Source organism: Larus michahellis, chromosome 3 (assembly GCF_964199755.1).
Source record: "Larus michahellis chromosome 3, bLarMic1.1, whole genome shotgun sequence".
Taxonomy (NCBI): domain Eukaryota; kingdom Metazoa; phylum Chordata; class Aves; order Charadriiformes; family Laridae; genus Larus; species Larus michahellis.
In genome coordinates this window covers 85,176,036-85,189,739 of record NC_133898.1, presented here as the reverse complement: position 1 = coordinate 85,189,739, position 13,704 = coordinate 85,176,036, and the positions used below count along the sequence as shown (strand labels likewise).

General features: G+C 34.5%; 1 protein-coding gene across 4 annotated transcripts in view; it reads left to right on the top strand.

The window, feature by feature from the left end:
- The window catches only part of GRIK2 (glutamate ionotropic receptor kainate type subunit 2), a 420,597-nt gene that overhangs the window by 304,985 nt on the left and 101,908 nt on the right, over positions 1–13,704 (top strand). The gene's annotated exons all lie outside the window — the stretch shown is intronic.

Here is a 13,704-nt window from a genome sequence, read left to right as displayed (position 1 = left end):
TTTATTGCAAATCAGTGCTCACTTCAGCCCTCTGATGGGGATAACAATAGGCTTCCGTAAGTGCGTATGCTACCATAAGTGAAACCAGTTCATTAATGCATGGGAAAACTTAAGAAGAAAAGTGGGCTTTTAATATAGAGACAGTAGCAGGATTATACAGAGTACTTGATACCTTTTCTGGACTTCTATAAGCATTTTGTTGTTGTTTCTTTTCTTTCCTCTAAGAATACAACAGTATCCTTGCAACTTCTTGAATGTAAGACTCACAGAAACATTGGCTTCCTGTTAATATTCTTTCCATATTCAAAGTGGGCTAAAACCCGCTAGTTATCTTGTCAGCTAACCTAACTAGTTGGAGTTCATTCAACTTTAGTCAGAACCGATCTTTGGTTGTACTCATAATTTCTGGTTTCATATTGAATATCTTATTTTTTTAAATGATGATCATTTGTTTAGTATTTCCCTGAGATATGGCACTGAGAATGCAAAGCATTTTCAATAGTTTTCTTATTTTACAATATATGCCCAAACAATTGGAGCACCACAGCTCAGTAAATTGTTTACTGAGTTTGTTTGGGGATACAGAGTGATATTTTAAGCAGCAGCGATAAAAATATAGATGGAAAATACAACTCTCTTTTTTGTAGTCTGTGACATCACAGTTGAAGAAATCATACCTTTGGGGCAGTTTCTCTTCCTAATTTATGCAATATTCTCTTTGCAAATGTAAAGGAAAGTTTATCTTGGCAGAGATCAGTTGTGTTTTCTAGTGATCACTAAAGACATATTACTTCTCCAGGATTCAACTCAGGACATTTGCCTTTGTAAACTTCCAGTTTATCCACACTTGGCAGGGTTGCTATTTTAATCACTATGGGTTTATTATTCAGGAACATGTAAAGTCTACATATTTCAATAGTTCATAGCACAAAACTTTAACAGATGTAGAATCCATGCTAATCAAATCCAAATTTTTTATCTGTGAGATGGGCAAGGAAATAAATAAGAGCCACTAGTGTTGACAGGGGTGTGGATTTTCGGTCTTTAAATGTTATGATATGTTTTCATGATTTTTGCCTTGATAATAATAAGCTAATAATAATTTTATTAAAGATAATAATACTTTTCAAAAGCAAACTAATGGAAAGAGACGATCCTTACAGTTCTTGTGATTGATTCTTATTTTGTGGAAGGATATCAGTTGGATAATTTGAACTACAATTTTTAAGAATGACCATACTGTCAGTACATTTAAGCATTACCCTTAGGACAGCAGCACCTTGCAGTATCTAAGAAACCAAAAAAAAAAAATCAGTAATTGTGATTGTTTCTTACAGTTCCCCAGAAGTTCCTCACACTGTATGAAACAGAAGAATATATCCTCAGTGGTTTTTGCTTCAGTTACTCTGATCAATTTAGGGTTATTAGAATAATTTTTCCAAGGGAACACATGGCAGAAACCCCTCAACTTTAAAACAAGTTATTAAAAAAATGAAGTCCTTTTTGAGAATACAGCTTCTACTGCCAGATTGTCCACTATAATTTTGATATTTTTGTCAGTAAATTAATTCAAAAATTATAAAATTAACCAATAAAAGCAGCACTGAAGTAATTAAGTGTTGTAATATAGAAACAGCATTGGCAAATCATGAGATTAGAGTGAAATCCTAGTATAGAAGATGAGTGTTTTCTAACCAGTGCCTAGTTTAATTAAAATAATTATAAATATGAGATTTTAGAACACTTTATACAAGAACACAGCATCTCTGGAATTTTATTTGTGATGCCAAATTACAAAGAATTAAAGGAGAAAAACAATTTTCCACAGTATTCTTCATTGATGAGTATTGGTAGAACCTAAATTATAGCGTAACATACTATATTGTACGTATATGTAAGTACAGATTTATCACAGAAAAATATATTAACTCCTGCATTAGAAGCACTTCATTTGGTACATATTTTCAGACATATGGTGCATGTCCATAGCTACTCTGCCTTATCCCCTTGCTCCTCCTGAGATCAGACTTGTAACTAAATCATTATCTTTTATACATAATCAAGTAACAAGCAGAATAACACAGGACTAGCTTTATGGTTTAACCATGCTGTTGTATAAAAGACTGATTTCATTTTACTGCTATCCATATTTCACATTTAAACAGAGTAGTTTCTTTTCTACTAAAAATACCAAAATATCCAGTACTCCCTCTCACCCCCGAACAAGAGGACACCAAGCTGTATTTCCTAGTGTCAAATAAACCTATTACCACACTTTCTTTGAATTCAGCTTCCATAAATTTGTGTCTAGTCTTTATAGTTACACACAGGGCATTGTGTAATGATGACTTTTTCTCTGAGAAGGCAAAAGAACTGTAAAGGTTTTCTCCTTCTGTCAAGCACTGTTTTAAAACGTTTCAGCAATTACTTCATGTACCAAAACCAGTAGCAATGATGCAATACAGAGCTACTGAGACCAGGAAATGGGGACCCTATAAAATGTATAACATTAATTTATAAGCTCTGAAGATAAGCACATCAATAACCTGTCAAATATGAACCTTTAGGAAATTTGAAATCAATTTTTTGTGTAATAGGACTTCAGGCCTGCAAATCTGTCAAAGACGTTGAAGCAAAAGAAATCCCAAGTGCTAATTAATACTTGGAAGGAAGAGGTCTAAGGCAAATTCAAGTACTGCAGGCGTGGTTTAGGGTGATTATTAAAATTTTTGTTAAGACTTAGTATTGATCAATAAAGACACACTGTGATACAGGATCATATCTCCTGTCTTGTAGGCTTTATGTCTGTCTTCACACTGTAATCATAAGCCGGTAAAGTTTCATTCAAACTTAGAAAAAGTAATTTCCTATATTTTAACTCTCCTGAAGTGTATTATTGTTCATGACATAATTTATTGGCCAGAGCTGTCCAGGAATCACCAGGAACGTAATTCTTCAGTGGAAAACGTGTCATAGCAAAACATTTCTAGAAAATGTGATGTTTTTTCCAAAACTTTCACATTCTTAATAGAATTTCTAGTCAAAATAAGAGAAGACAGTAGAAGGAGAAACAGGTGCCCCTCGAAAGAGAGCAGTTTTATCCTGTTCATGTCAGTTACTGACTGAAGAAAAACAATGACTTGAATTTGGACTTTCTCCATTCTCTGAAAAATACCAAGGATGCAATACAGTTTTAATTCATTTATCTAAGTACTTTACTTCTGACAGTGGGCAGAAGTAGATTTCTACAGAAGAGTTAAAAGCATAAGCCAGTTTATAGCAGTACTTCTCTCAAGTACACTCCTGTAAACACAACAGTTTGTGGCTCTCAAATTGAAAGATTATATTTTCTTATACAGATTAAGATTTCTTTGAAATCCTGAAAAGTATCATGGGCTGAGGAAGATTTTTCTCACCCAGAACTAAATAGCACAGTTTAAAATATACTACAGACTTCACAAAGGAAATAAGATGTAGTTTCTGCCTGGGGAAGCATACAAGTCTAATTTTAGACATGACAGAGCAAGTGAGCAAACAAATAGTGGGGGAGGGTGGGAGCTGAAAAGGGTCACACTAAGAAGATTACATGGTTACTTAGGTTCATTTCATGCATATCTTGATAGTATCACAGTTTCATTTGTATATAACATTTCTAAAGCTTCTGTAAATATTCCAGAAGTAGCTGGAGAGACAGCAGAAAGAGAAGAGGCAAAAATGTGTATGAGATTTAGCAGAAGTAAAAGAAGCGATGAAGGGAATCAATTCTATATAGAAAATAATGGTCTATATTTGTGTATATAGGCCACTGGCCTCTTCTCACAGTAGCCTCACACACAGCCCCCTCCCAGCCCAGGTACTTAATCCTTCTAAAAGCATGTGTGCAGCAAAAGAGTGTGTGGTTTGCTTCTTCCATTACCCTACTGCCAGTAGCACCAGACATCAAATATAAATACAGAAAAAAGGAAAAAGAGGAGAGAAACAGAATGAGTAAGCACCAAGAAGAGGTGATAGAGTAACAGCCAGCCAGTCAGTAAAACTGTACTACAATATCTCTGGCTGCACAGAATCTTTCAAATTCTGGCCCACCAAAGACAGGGATATCTCAGGAGATTCAGGAATCGTGTAGATTGTGAGATTGGTGTTTGCCCTACATCTCCACTTTCCCTGCTGAGATAACTTTGGTCATTCTCCCTTTCCCTGCCTCCTCCTGGCCTTTATTTTCAAATAACTCATCTTTATTTTCAAATAACAGTGGAATTAGTACCACTTCCATTCAGTTTGTATTGTATAAATAGTTCTTTTTCTCAATTGTTTTGAATCCTCAAAGATGATTTTTAAACTCTGGCTGGGAAAAAACCTTATGGATTGCCTGGATATTCAAAAGTCTTTCTAGAAGCAGAGATGAGAAATTTCCAAAGTAGTCAGTTTTCTGTTTCTCCCATTTTATCACTCAGGGAATATATACTCAGGGAAACACATATTTAGGTAAATAATAGTAATGTTCTCAGGTAGAGAAGTAAGAACGTTATATAAAACACCTTTGTGTAGGTTATTTAGAAGGAAAATGCAAATAATAAATATTGAGAATAACCTGGTTTTGGAATTAATATCCAATTGTTTATTACTATCTAGGTATAGGAATAAATAATACAAATGAAGAATTAAAGATTCTCAAGTATGTTAAGAGCACTAGAGAGCAAATCATAGAAAGAGGAAAATCATATTGGATATATCAGTTTACTTGTGTCACCAAAAAGGGGGCAAAATGTTTTCTAACACATCTGAGCTGTACTTCAGATACAGCAGTCAGGACAAGTTGTGACTCTTTAAGTATAAAGCCAGTTTTAAATAACTTGACTCTCTGGCCTTGGCAGAATTTGCAACAGCCAAGAGGCACTAGCTGCTTAATATTCCTGAAGGAAGCTCCACTGTTTAGGGGTTGTCAGAGCACCACATGCACACATTGGGTCCTTGCTAATGTTCCTCCCCTTACCAAGGCTGCTCTAGAAATCAGCTAGTCTGGCTCATTGCTCACTCAGATTCTCTTTCTGTTCAGGAAATCTTCAGTGGGGAAGTCTTATCTTTCTTTCTCCTATTTCTAATGGGATATCTGGGCCTAACTTGCAGGCAAACTGTAGGAAGCTTCTGAGTTGGTTCTACCCACCCCTAGGCTTTCTTCCCCTGTCGTTTTAACTTTTTGCCTGTTCTGCTACAAATAGCACCCTCTTCTGTGTTCATCTGCTACAATAACACTGCTTTTATTATATATCGCTGGGTAACATTGTGGAGTTCAGGTTAATCTCACTTTCTGTTTTCCTAAACTATTAATCTAATATTTCTAAGCTCTTTGCAGTCATTTGCCCTCCTTAGTGTTCATAACTTCCTCAAGAGTACTTCCTCCAGTGTTTTTATTACTGTGTTATTTACACGTTCTTCCAGATTGTTAATAAAAATGTTCATTAAAATTGGCTTAAAACTAACCATGGGGCAACTCTTCGAACACCTTTGCTACTATACCTTACTTGAGATATCTAAGAACTGTTTAGTCCAGAAATATTTGTTTTTAAAGATTTCAATATATTTAGCAGAAGTCAGGATACGTTGGCTGTGGGAGAAGTCTATAATCAATGTAAAGTTCACATACTTTGAAAGATAGTAATTTTATAAAAGTTTTCTTCGGAGTCTTTTAGCATTTAGCATTTGTCCGCATTTAGCATCTATCCACATTTTTTCTGTTCAAGAAATAGATGGACTGACGTATTGGAAGTTCAAAAATTATTTAAAGACTGAAATCAGTTTATTTAATAAATTAAGCAATAAGAGCACAACTAGTGCTGCAAAAATGAGGTTGTATATATATCTTTCACACTTATTTCTAGCATATAATAATCTTTAATTACAATTGTAATACATTATTTCTTTAATGCAGAATATAATGAATTTTAATAAACCCTCGATTCACAGCAGTAGAAACAAATGTTTCAGTTATTATGTACTTATACAAATTATCACATAATAGTCTAAGAATTTTTTAATAGTTCTGACACTTTTAAGTTATCTTTCTTTAGTGTATGTCAAGTAGAATAGTACTAAATACCTAAGCACATTACAAGCAAAAGAAAGATTCTCTTTGTCTTCAGCAGGCTTGAGAACAGATGTATACTTTGTCTATGTTTTACAGTATTTCTTTTCAACAAACAAAAAAACCTTTCTCAGTTTTGGCTCAGATTTGAGCTATGACCAATCTGCAGATTTCTGTAGCCTAGAGTGGTACATCAAATTTAACTGCAGGACTAGTAGCTAATACAGCAGTAAAAGTAGGTAACTTCCATAAATCATCGTGTATCCACTTTTGCTGGATGATATTATTCCTGCATTGTTTGTGTTGCTTACAGCAGAAGTTTACTGTATAGTTTTTATGTTACTTGTGTATGAGTTAATTGAAGGTTTAGTTTTTGAATATTAACCAGGAAATGGGCCAGCATATTTTTATTCATATAGTGAAGATTTTGGTCCTGATCCCTGCAATAACTTACACATATCTATTTAATCCCTGACTTAATAGAATTTATCAGGATCCTGTTCATGTTTAAAGTTATTGGTGCCTTTAAGCCATTTAAAGGGATAGGGGCAGAGCTAAAGAACACACTTCTGTAAAGATGGTACACAACTTGCAAGTGAATCTTGTACCTTTCTAGATTTTGCATTGATCAATGTCGCCTAAGTTTAGAAACCTTACTGTTAATCTTTTAGGTATCTAAAAAGTCAGTCACATTAAGTTCCATTTATAGGCAATGGAGAGTTGATGGTGATTCAATGGAACTATTTTAGATGGGGATATTTTGTATATAAAAGAAGTGTTGGATGACTACTTCTTTCAGGGAGCAGCAAAACCAGAGTGGCTCCACGAGTGAAGATGATGTGGAAGGTGACCACAGTACAGGCAGGGCAATTACTGCACTGACAAGAGTATTTGAGCAGAGGTGTTGGCAATAACAGACTGTGTTCACCGCCCAGCAATCAGGAGATAAAGTGAGGTAATGAGTTGGGTCTGATATCCAAGCAGACAAACAAAAATTCTTGATTTTTCTAAAAAGCATAATTTAGAAAAAAGAAATGTAGGCTTTAATAGAGCGAAGAAGAAACATGTTTTATTGTTGAGTAGTGTAATAAGTTATAATAAAACATCCATCTCATATCCTGGATATTCTTGAAAAAGTTTTAAAGTATTGTAATTTGTCTGACTGTCAGTTAGACTTATGCAGTAAGATCTGGATTGAGGGTGTAGTCCTGTACAGAAGCCCTGAAAAACAATGTCAGGAAGAATCATTCTTTCTCTTTGCTCTGGTGAATGGGAGAATGTGTAATTTGCTAGAGCTAAGAGTATCTCTCATGAATGCCGTGGTACCTTGTTGTGTTCAACAATATCCAGTATTGAATCAATATGCTCAGCAGTTCATGAAGAAGATGAGGTAAGGTTCTTTTCATTTCTCAAATTGCGCTCATTAGATGAAGGCTTGCAGCTTGTGAAATCTTTGTGCTAAGGGTTTTGAAGTGAAAGCCTGCCCACATTCTGCCCACTTCTTGGTCTGATAGTGCAAGAGAGAGGTCTGTGTGCATATAAGTGGGTAATCATCTTTCCTTTCAACTTCTTCATAGTCCTTATCCAAAGAAAAGTGAGGGAATGAAGGAAAAGTATGTAGGTTAATTTGGCAGGTTTGAAATAATGCTAGAATAGTATGCACACTGTGTGTGCTATCTGTGTCTGTGGCATGTATTACTGAGCGATGCAGGGTCTGTTATTTTGTAGATCATGCTCTAGATAATATTTTTGTAGGCATCATTTTCTCCTAATTGATTTACCTGTTCATATTCAAAAACAGAGCAGCAGCATTGTCTGGTTGTAATATTGCTGAAAAGAATGTAATTTAAATAGATTAAACACAGCTACCAGTAAGTTATCTCATTAGTCCTTTGTCATACTTGCTCCTTTAAGTCATACTTGCACCATACCTCTTTAAAATCAGTATTCCCTTCCACTGCTCAAAATTACCCACAATTCCATGAATATAGGGAAGTATTCTATCTGACTGCATCAGACCAAGAATTCCATTTACTGCATTTCCTTTTTGTCTTGTAATTTCAAACTATCCTATAAAATATAGATCTTTTTTTCTTAGCCTTTCCACACTCATTATGTGACTTTCATTTGGGACAGAATGGAAGACAGTATCATGTCTGAGATAAGGATGAAAAGTTGTAAGTCAGTATGGATTTTTAAACAAGACTTTAACTCCAGTCACTATAATGGTAACTGTTAACTATTATGGATTTTTAGTTAAATATTCAGTACTGACCTGTGATTTAAAGATCCCATGTATTTTGGATTTTTGTTCCTCAGGAAAAAAAAAAAAAAAAGAAATGCCCACCCTAAAAAAAGAGACTGTTTTAGATTTTTGGTGAAAGTTCTCTGTAAGAATTTAACAGGTAACATGCTGGATATGATTTAATAACAGTACATATCTGTTTTGCAAATATCAGAAAACAACACAGAAAACTAAAATGGTGTGTAAATATTAGTAATGGGTCCGATCAGTCTTTATCCCATAAAGATAAGTATGTTCACAAGAGGTTTAAATTCAGTTCTGTGTAATAATCCTAGACAGCCATGTGTTGGTATAATGAAAAACCAATTGCAAACATTACTCCACTAATCCATTTCTCTTCCCTCTAAATTGCAGGTTTTGTATTTTCTTCTCTTCTTAATAAGTTGTATTGCTCTCCTGAAAATAGAGCTTAAGTTAAAAATTTCTTTAACTCCAGATATTAAAGTCTGTACTAAGGATGTCTATTAATTTGCTTTTAAAACAAAGTACTGTCAGAGAGAAACTACTTAAAAATACTTAAAAACAAAAAAACACTTAATACTTAAAAATACTTAATACACTTAATACTTAAAACCTAAAAGTACTTAAAAACAAAATACTGTCAGAGAGAGAACTACTGAAGTTGGTGGAGGGTACACTTTTATACATACGTTCTCAGCAGCTTTGAATTGAATCGATTTGTACAGAATGTGGTAGACACATCTTTTATGAAAACAATTGAAAGCAGCAGTCAGTGTGTGACAGAATATACTGCACTGAATATAGTTTATGAGCATGAAACCCTGTATCTACAATCACATTTAAGGTCATCTAGACTGAGTCCTATCAGACTGTCTTTATTTACTGATCAAAGCTGTAGAAAATGCTCTATTTTATCCATAATTAGTAATGTGTCTCTTCCTAAGTTTGTCTCAAACTATGGACACTGGAGAGGAGGAGTGGGTGCCTGCAGGTCAAGAATTAAGGAACAGAATCTTGTATTGTCATGGCAAGATGATGTCCGGTGCAAAAACAAGCTCCTAAATAAAAAGGGAGGCTGGGATGCTAGCTGTAGAGTACAGCTGATACCATACCAGGTCCTTAAGCCAAACAGACTAAAGATGGGCTGCTATTGAGTCTGTAAACAGACATTCTCAACTTAGACAACTGGAAAGTTTATGCCTGAGAAGGGGCCTCTTAGTTGATGCTGCCAATATAGATCTTGCCTTAGAAGAACAGCAAAGTTTTGTGTTGAACTGAACTTTTTAGGATCTCAAAGGTGAGAATCATGAGATGTTTTTCACTTTCTGCCCCTGCATACTGCCTTCCATGGGATATAGAAAAGCAGTTTTGCTGAAGCTGGTCTCCTTTATGTGCATTGCACATAAAGAGCACTGAGAGGTTCCACAACAAGATAGCACGGTATGAAGTATAGTCAGTCTTTGTTTACACTGTTTATTCATGACTCTATGTAGCTATGCCAAACATAATACAGTATTCTCTCTCATCAGACATTGTTTATGATCATTTCTGTTCTTCCCATACACTCAGAGGCTGCACTGAAAAATACAATATCTGATTAGAGAATGGTCTGAGCAGGTTTTTCAAAAGAACTGTTCTTGTTTTTTAAATGTTCACTATTATTTTTACTTAGCAGGCATGTATATTCGAGGCTCCGTTATTTAAAACGCTATATGAATACGGAGCTTGAATAAATTATAATCTGTCTCAAACAATTTGCAAATGAAATGATGCAGTTCTAAAGTAGGTCTTCCATCTGCTCATTGGGCATAATAATTTTAATTTCTAATATCATGGAATGTCCCAAAAGCAGAATTGTGTTTGACAAATATCTTCCTTTTCCGGTGGACTGCTAAGATTGCTGACACCTAAACGTTATTTGTATTAGCCAATAGTTTTGGAAGAATAATTCTAACTTTTCAGTGGGTAAGAGCAAAGAAGAAAAGCAGAGCACAGGTTTTGTAAAGTTCATTTAAAGTCTCCTTTTTCAAGTATTTCAAACACCTGAAGGTGCTAGTGATTAGGTAAGAGACTGTATCTGAAAAGTTAGAATAAACACTCATAGAGATGGGTAAACGGGAAGAGTACCCTTTATCAATGATCGGGAAGATCAATCTTCAAAATTGCATCAGATCATTTGAGTATTGAAATTTCCTTGTTTTTTTATGCCTGTCTTCTTGATTGAGCTGGAGTGTTCTGCATTTACATTAATAGGAGTGTAGTCAGTTAATCAAGGAAAGTGATTATTCCCATAATGGCATTTATTAGACCACATTTAAATACTGTGAGCAGTTCTAGGCCCCCCAGTACTTGAATAGGTTTGAGTAAGGGTCACCAAGCTGCTTGGGGTCTGGTGCACAAGGCTTGTGAAGGGAGTCTGGAGGAGCTGGGTGGGCCTTTTTTAGCATCAGGCAGGGGTTTTCCTACTAGGCATTGTCTAAAAAGAGGAGCTGATCGAAAAAGATTTTATGCTCTTTCCAAGGCAGTGTAGTGCTTTATACTTTTTAACAAGGAAGGGTCCAGCATGACATAAAGAAAAAAAATTACTACTAGGATAATTAAACACAGGAAAATGTTGCCCAGAGAAGATGCGGAATTTTTATCTTTGGAAATTTTTGAGACCTGACTGGACAACACCCTGTTCTGAATTAGTGACTTGTTGACATTACCCTGAGGAGGATGCTGGATTCTATGACCTCCTGGGTGAAAGTGAATTTATTCTATAACTCTATGATTTGCAAATATTTATTGCAATGGGTTAAACAGCATACAATATTACATAAAAAAAATTAAATGAAGGATCTGTAGTATAAGATTCTTATGTCAGGCAATCTAATAATAGATATTAAAATAAGATGGGACAACATTTATCCATAATAGGCCAATTTTGTTTTCCTTACTTTTCTCCTATTTTTTCTTGTGCATTTGTAAACATTCCTGAGTATCTATAGAAAAAAAAAAAAAAAGACATTTTATATTTTATGTTGTGAAGAATAAAAAGCAGAGAATTCTAAATCTATGTGATGGTGACTCGGTCCTAGACTGAGTCTAGGACTCAGATTGCAGTGTTTTTTTTTTCCTAAAGCCAGCTCCTATGTCAACACATTTCTTCCCTTCTTTGTAAATATGAACAGCTTTTCTGCTTTTCACAACAATATCAAAACAATTAAACAAGATTGTCCTGGTTTGACAGCACCAAAGTTTACTATAAAATCACGCCTGCAACACATGCAAGAGAATTAATAATAAAATCATGATTTGGTAATAATGATCATTTCCAAAATCCCCTAGCTCTGGTGGTGTCAATTTGGCATATACATAAAAGGGTGAAGTAAACTTTCCCAAGGTAAAATTGAAAGTGTAATTAGTAATAGAATCCATTACGTGATGCCTAAGATGTGCAGATAAAATCATTATCCAGCTTATCACAGTATAGATGATTATCAAACACCATAGCAAAAGGCAGACACAGAGTCCTCCTAGGACACCAGCCGTTGAAGAGAGAGACTGACCCCTTTGATCCCTCAGCTTTTACACTGAGCGTGATGCAGAAGGGATGGAATACCCTGTTGGTCGGTTTTGGGTCAGCTGTCCTGTCTGCTCCTCCCTGCAGGTGTGACCCCTTTACATTCTTCCGCTTCCAACCCTCCAACTTGGTACATAACAAAGTTAGCTGACCTTAGTTGTTGTAGCGCTAAGTATAAGCAAGAGCTTCTCTGCCTTGGTATTAACTACCATTAACCTACCATTCCTTGATATAAACTGTAAACATCAGGCATTATCACTGCCAGAAACAGACACTGTCCGAAAAATATGCCATTAATTTCAGAGAGTTAGTTAGTTAGAAGAGACTTAGCTGAAAAGTAAAATTACTGAAAAGAAAATTAGTTCTGTTTTATCTCAAACCAAGACAAAGATATCAGAACCAAAAGGAAAAGTTATCAATTTTTGCTTTAGATTGTTTAGTAAGTTTGCATCCACTAAAAATAACATTTGGAGATTGATATTTATTTTAAATCTCTAAAATATGTTTGCTTTATCTAGAAAACAGTGCCCTCACAAGAATAAGATATTTTTCAATTTCATCTTCAAATATCTCACGGTAAAAGAATATAAAATTCTAGTTCAGTTTCACTGAGTGCTTGGTTTCCAAATTTTGTAGGTTTGATGACAAATGATGTGAAAGATACTTATCTTTTCAATGAGATGGTAAACTTGTGATCTAGTTTTACTACAAAGTAATAGAAGAATTCAGGTCACAGTGTTTAATTAGAACCCAAACAATTTTTTTTAACAGCATGTCAGTATTACTTTGGAGAACCAAGTGAAACATTTCTTTGTCAAGTACAGACTTCTAAGACAAGAGGTGTTTTAACATTACATTAAGAGCATGAAAGTGGAACATTTGATTTTTTGAATTATAATGTGTTTGAAATATTATTGTGAAGAAAATTGCATTTTCTGAAGTGACAGATGCATTATTCAGATAGCTTTGATTTTTATGGTAGATTAAAAAAAAATCTTTCATAAAGGATGCCTACCCTAGGATTTCTAACAGAGTGGCTTTAATGATTTGAGAAATTAGGAAAATACATTAATAATGATTTAGTAATTAAACTCTAATATTATTAATTATTGTGCTGGTTACATTCTACTGTGTTGCAGTGATTTTCAGTTTTTTGCTAAAATATGTTATGCACATGCATTAACTCATATTCAATATCAAAGATTTAAAGAAAAGACTGAAGCATAAAATAAAAGTTCCTATCAACAGTGTGTCTCCAAGGCCAGGCACGATGATTAAATCTCTTAATTGATTAGAATAATCTTGCACATTGTAATTAAATTTTAAAGCTGTACAAAGATATAATGAGGAAGTAAAAGAATTGCAAATCTGTGTTTCTGAATGGAATTGTAACAAACAATAATTTACCTAGACATGTTTGCTTGTTTTAGCTATACTTGATAAAATAATATTTAGATATGAACCATCATAATGCACAACAATGTCAAAGTCATGAGTTCAAACAGATTGATTGTATATAATCTGCTTGTAATCTATTGCCAGACTCAGTTAGGCATCATTCTACTATCTTTGTTCTACCTCTTTTTGAGATAATTAATTTCATTGTCTTTTTCTTTTTTTTTTTTTTTTTATTTTTCTCAGAGCCTGACCCTGCAAGGTGCCTGTGAGTGTCCCCAACTTCTTTCAGAAAGCCTTTCCAGGGATGCTACTGTGCACCTCACAGGACAGGATGCAATTCTTTTAATTTGCTATAATATTTTTTCTGTGAATTATAGAGTTTAGTCCCCTTGT